A 7,026-nucleotide genomic window follows, 5' to 3' on the forward strand; every position below is an offset into this window, starting at 1 on the left:
CCTGAAACATTGCCTTATGGAAGAAACAAAAGAACACAGAAAAATTGTACTCAGAAAACATAGCCTTGGAGATGTTTATGTCCCTTACCCATGGAGGGAAGAATGTTTGATGTCATCTAAATCTGTGCTTACGAGAGTTATGGGATTTCACAAGTACAATAGTCTTAATTTGTACAAGGTTTTTATTGTGCCCAAAAGTGAGAGAGACAAAAAAGAGAGAAAAAGAAATGAAAAATAATTTAGAGCCTGCAGGAAAAAAAATGAAAGGCATTTAGGGCTCAGTTATTCTACATGGCATCATTAGATGACTTGTAGTGTTGAATAGAAGACAAAAGATGATATATGCATCTCTTTGAAGTAAAAGCATGGAACAATTAAAGTATATGCTTCAATAAGGGATTTTAAGAATCACTTGGTGTTTGAAGGTTTCCCATGTTTAATCTTTCTTTTAGTTATTGTTCTTTTTAAAAAAAATCAATTCCAAAATTAAAGAACTCTCCAGTATTCCTGTTTTCCATCTGCTCATAAATAATCCAGCCAAAGAACTCAGCAAGAAACAATTGTTCTGTGTTTCTGTATTTTTTCCTTTCTTTTTCTTAGAATGGAACTGATTGATTCAAAAAGAAGAGAAATAAATAAAAGAATTGCTGAAAATACTGTTGAAAACAAGGCTTTGTAGCTAAGTGCACTGTTGTGCAGCTCTCGGAGTGAATCTATTTCAAAAGCATATGAATAGTTGAGAGATACCATCTGGAAAGCTATTACAATGACCGGTCTAACCTTCATGAGAATTTTAAGCAATTTCATTTTTTTAAGAATCAGAATATATTTTCTCCAGACAAGAAAATGCTTAAACATACAAACTAGTCTATTTTTAAAAAGGTTCATTTTAAGACGTAAGTCACTTCCATCTCATTATAGTGTTAAGTGATGAATGCCTTTTGTGTCCGCATTGTAATGATTCTGGGATCTAACAACAACATATAAGCTGGCATGCCATATGGAGTGCTAGTTAAACAGCAGTTGTACTGTAGTCATTTTGAACAGTTTGGCTTTTCTGAAATACCAAGGAGACAGGTCTAGAAATTTAATAGTGAATTTTGTACAGGAAGATTGTAAGTGATGTCATGTAAATCTTGCCCAGGCAATGTTGGCAGGTGAACAATTCTTGCTGGCAGAGTGACTTCACGCTCCACTTCACTTCAAATAGAAACTTCATGGAGAGAGTCTGGAGAGATTCCTCTCATTTTAGTTTCATATTATTTGACCACAGATGACTTTCTTTTTTAGATTCAGACAACCATTCTTCTTCAATACAATAAAATGCTTCTACATCTTCCAGTCATTGATATGTTCTTTTCACCTAATGCTCCTGTTTTTATTGTTTTCTTTTTTAATCTATTATTGAAATTGTTTTCTTCATTTGAAATACTTAAAAAATAAATTTCTTGGCTGTTGTAGCACTTGCTGGCATCTGTTGGGGAAATGGGTGACATTTGTGTGAAAACAGATCAATACTTTAAAAGGCTTTAGGTGACAGAAAGGGAATTGAGGTTCTAGCTGTACAATGTTACATGAGAATAAGAATTTAATCATTTGTTATTATGAATTCCCTTAAATAATTTTTATTCTGTTCTTCAAGCAAAATGGTCCCCAGGCCAGATATATGAAAGTTAGCCCAAAGAATTAATGTGGTCCCCTGGATTCATTTTTCTGAAGCCCCATGATTTATTTATTTATTATTTACTGTATTTATATACTGCTTTTCTCACCCCTATCATAGAATCATAGAGTTGGAAGAGACCTCGTCGGCCATCCAGTACAACCCCCTGCCAAGAAGCAGGAAAATCGCATTCCAAGCACCCCCAACAGATGGCCATCCAGCCTCTGTTTACAAGCATCCAAAGAAGGCGCCTCCACCACCCGCCTGGGCAAAGAGTTCCACTGCTGAATGGCCCTCGCAGTTAGGAAGTTCTTCCTCGTGTTCAGGTGAAATCTTCTTTCCTGTAGTTTGAAGCCATTGTTTTATGTCGTAGACTCCAGGGCATCAGAAAACAAGCCTGTTCCCTCCCCGGGGGACTCAAAGCAGTTTCCAACATAAGCATGCCCAACATGTGAAAAAACAATAAATAAATAAAATTAAACAATAATACAGGGTTAGTCAAAATGAATAGGCCAATAAGAAAATTAATTTTAGACGAATGTATGTTTATTGTAACCAAACTACAGCTACGTATCGACAGATAAATTATCAAAGTTTTGTCTCACCTTCAGAGATGTTCGATATGGGCGCCCCGTGTGACACGGCAGACGTCCAAGCGATAGTCCAGTTCATTCCACATCCGTTGCAGCACATCCGACGTAATGGCATCGAATGCAGCACATATGTGCTGTTTTAAGTCGTCCAAGGTCAGCGGTAATGGAGGTCGGAACACAGTGTCTTTCACATACCCCCAGAGAGAAAAGTCGCATGGTGTGAGGTCGGGGGACCTGGGGGGCCACAGGAGGAATGGAAGATCAGTCACTCCAGCACGGCCAATCCAACGTCTGGGAAGGTGTTCGTTGAGGTACTCGCGTACACTGTTGTGCCAATGCGGAGGGGCACCGTCCTGTTGGAATACGAAATCGGGCACTTTCTCTTCTAACTGTGGCATCAACCATTCAGACAACATGTCAGCGTACACTATGCCTGTTACGGTTTTCTCCGCGAAAAAGAATGGGCCAAACACGTGACGGTTGGTTATTGCACAGAAAACGTTTACCTTCGGCGAATCCCTTACATGTTCCAATACGGCATGAGGATTTTCAGATCCCCAAAAGCGGAGATTATGCCTATTGACCTTCCTGCACAGGTGAAACGTTGCCTCGTCACTGAAGACCAGTCTGTTGGTAAAGCCTTCCTCCTCTAGTCTTCGCTGCATTGATTCGCAAAAATCGTGTCGTTTCGAATAGTCACCTTTTTTCAAAGCCTGCACCATTTGCAATTTATACGGCTTGAACTGCAAACGTTTGCGTAACACGCGCCACACAGTTTTTTGCGGAACGTTCAATTCCATGGAAACACGATTTGTCGACTTCTGGGGACTTCGTTGAAAGGATGCACAAATGGATTCCACTGTGTCTTTGGAGACACGCGGTCGTCCTGTGGTTTTACCCTTGCATAAGCAGCCCGTCTCCTCAAATTGCTTTACCCACCTCGCAATGGAATGTCGATGAGGTGGTTCCTTGCCATACTTGGCTCGAAATTCTCGCTGGACCGTAATTACTGACATTGTTTTAGCAAATGTCATCACACAAAACGCCTTCTCTTTGCCTGATTCCGCCATTTTGAAAACAGCGACTCCTAGCGACGCCTAGCGGCATTAACGTACATGTGTGTTGCTCAAAAAAAACTTTGATAGTTTATCTGTCGCTACGTAGCTGTGGTTTGGTTACAGTAAACATACATTCGGGTACAATTAATTTTCTTATTGGCCTATTCATTTTGACTTACCCTGTATATAACTAAGAATTAAAACCATATTAAGCCATAAAACATAAGGCAACATTTAGACATTAAGACAAAAAATTAAAACATATTAGTATAAACATTAAAATCACATAATCCAGAGTCATTGTCCAAAGTCATGATAGTTCTCTCCAACTGCTCCTTTATCCAAAGCAATTTTTGCTATGTTTTCCACTTGATTTGGACACTTGCACGACCCAAGACAACCTACAAGCTTGGTAGCTAGCTTTCTTTGACCCACCAAGCCTTTATTATTGGCCATAAAACAGCTAAAATGATGACCAAATGTGATGCTCATCCTGATTTGTCAGAGTCAGTGTGCAGCCCACAAAAAAATGGCAATTAAAACGATCCTTTCTCCCACTGATTTAAATAACACCTGTACTCAGATTTATACTCTAAAATGCAAGACCCAAGGCATAGGATTAGAAGGAAGGAAAAGGAACATTATGATAATGTATCTTCATCCGGTTGCCCAAATGTGTGAATGTATGCCTGATTTACAACTGGTTGTTCTCAGGTTTACTTTCTTCTGTCCTTGTGGACTGGCATATTTTTGCTGATCTTTTCCCCTCCACTCTTTTCATGTGACTCTTTTGTATTTTTGCTTTAGGGTGGTAAGATCTTTTCCCATTCCCCTGGAATTAGAAATATGGTTTAGCAGCTTTTCTGATGTCAGTAAGCTCCTCTGTTTCCACGTAACAGAGGGTGGTGTTGTAAGTTACTCAATCATTTTTGTTGAAGATAAATTGACTCTTTAATTTGGCTAATGTTCTTTTGGAGCTTAACACTTAAAGCTCAGCTTACATCCCACATGTTTGCCAGTGGCATATCCTCAGGCAAAATGCCTAAAAAGAGCTAGTTTGTGGGAAAACTGGGGAAATAATTCCAACTTTACAGTATGCAATAGAAGTCCAAAAAGCTTTGGCTCCAGGCTCAATGAAAAACTTGTCAAAAGGGGAATGTTAGCATTTAGAAGATAAATAAAAGAAAGGAAAATGTCACGCAAGATGAGCAAGACCATCCTTCTATGGTTGGCATAGTTTCTAGCTAGCATGCTTCATTTCACCATATTGCAGTACTAATATTGAGGGATTGGCCAAAGCAAGTAGTGTAGTCATTTCCACATAAAGTTGTATGACTCTCAGTGGCAATGAAGCCAATAAATTGACTTTGCAGTGCAATTTCAGTGATTGGCATCACCCCAGTTTTCGAAACGGATGCTCCTCTTCTTCATTGGAGCACAGTGGGAGATGCATGGTGGATGCTAACCTGCACTTCCCCACCTTAACTGCCCTGGCTTAATGCTGTGGAATAATGGGAATTGTAATTCTACAGCATCTTTAGCCTTCTCAGCCAAAGAGTGTCGGTCCTTCACAGGCCCGTAGCCAGGATTTCGTTTCGGGGGGGGGAGCTGAATTTTTTTCAGGGGAGGTTTCGGGGGGGCTGAGTTTCGGGGGGGGGGCTGAGTCTGAGTGAAAGAGGGTCTAGCCTAGCAAACCTTTTGTATCATTACCCCAATACCCCCATGCATATGGGATATATTGAGTATGGTGATCAGATCATGATATGAATAAACATAACAGTTTAAATAATGCACCAGTAAGGCCTTTTTGAGAACCACCATGAGAATTTCAGGGGGGCGGGCTGAAGCCCCTCAAGCCCCCCCCCCCCAGTCCTTCAATAAACTACATCTCAAATGAATCTATAGCATTCAGCCATGGCAATTCAAATGATGTTAAACTGCATTAATTCTACACTTTGTGACACCTCCACAAACTACTGCCTGCAGTGAATTTCTTTTTCTTTAAAGACTTCTTTAGAATCAATAGAGACTTTCAAGAAGTTTGACACTGCTTAAGAAAGTGTGATATGTATGGATTGTTGTGCATGTGTGTGAGAAGGATATGAACAATGACCAATAACACAATTATAGCAGTATGATTTCATTTTCATGGCAATATCCTGTGAGATCCATGGGTCTGAGAATTTAGAATTCTCTATACTATAGAGCAGTAGTTCTCAACTTGTGGGCCATGGCCCAACAGTGGGCTGAGACAATGAATATCTGGTCCACAAACCTCCTTCCTCTTTATTTATTTTATTTCCACTACTTTCTGCAGAGCTGACCAACCTCACCTTTTCTGGTAGTAATGTTGGAGAGTGGTCCCTGGTCCAGTGGGCCCTGGTCCAAGTGGGCCCAAGTAAAAAAAAAGGTTGGGAACCACTGCTATAGAGTTATTGTGGTTCTACAGACTATAAAGCCCAGGATTTTATGAGATTGAACGTGGCAATAGAATACAGAACTTATATCTATGTAGTATGAAAAGGCCCAGTAGTGACGAGGCAACATCCGTGGCTCCCATGCAAACCTTGGAATGTTTTCTGGCCATGAAGAGTGGACCTCAAAGTGGAAAAGTTGACGAAGGGGAGACTCAACCTCACTATCCTAGAGAATACTAATGACCTTAGCACACTCACCATGGGATACACCTTTCCAGTAGGAAACCCGTAGTTTTTAAGGATGTGATACATACTAGATGCATTCAAACTCTATCGCACTCATTTTCCCTCCTTCCTGTATCTATTGAAACAACACACCTTTGACTGATGACACAGCAGTTGGATGACTCCTTTCAATTTAGCAGATGTTCCCTTATGCCATTGTCTTTCCCCTTTTTAAAAAAAAATTGGTAGATCTTGTGCCACCACATAAGTCTGCAAGTCCATGTCTTCTGTCAAAAATAAAGACATATTTTTGTGGAGCTGCATAATGAAAACAATCTGCTAATCTGGATGGTTGTGAGTTTTTTGGGCTGTATGGCCATGTTCCAGTAGCATTGTCTCCTGACTTTTGCCTGCATCTGTGACAAACATCTTCAAAGGTTTGTTCAGAAATCTCTAGGAACTGAGGCAAGTGGAATGTCCAGGGTGGGAGAAAGAACTCTTGTCTGTTTGAAGCAAGTGTGAATGTTGCAATTATCTGCTAATTCCATGGGAAACTCACAATCTGCTGAACTCCTAGCCAGGAGTTTGAAAACTGGAGTACTAGTGCCTTTCCAAGCATTATTAATCAGAAATATTGAGTCTCCCCAGGAATAATAAAGGCTGCCAGTAATGTGTTCTGTACATATTTTCTTGAGAGTATGCTCAGGGTTGTAGCTACTTCGAAAGGAGCAAAATTAGGTAATAGCCCATCCATATTTATTCCTCCAAACAAAATAGTCCTTCATTTTGCAATTTTTTAGCATTGTAGAGTCAGATCCTGAAAACTGTTTACACATGCAACTCATATATTTGCTATGTGTCATATCCTTAGTAATTTTGCTTATCACTTTTATTTGGATCCTTAAACTATATTGTATGCATTTTGCGCTTAGCTGATGTCATTTCATTTATATTCCTCTATTTCTAAATGCTTAGCTGACATTTAATGCTAGAAATTTGGAGACTGAAATACCACTTCATCCGAGGAAGTGGAATTTTTATTTGAGGAAGGCAATGCCTTCATTTGACCC

Source organism: Anolis sagrei, chromosome 3 (genome assembly GCF_037176765.1).
Source record: "Anolis sagrei isolate rAnoSag1 chromosome 3, rAnoSag1.mat, whole genome shotgun sequence".
Taxonomy (NCBI): domain Eukaryota; kingdom Metazoa; phylum Chordata; class Lepidosauria; order Squamata; family Dactyloidae; genus Anolis; species Anolis sagrei.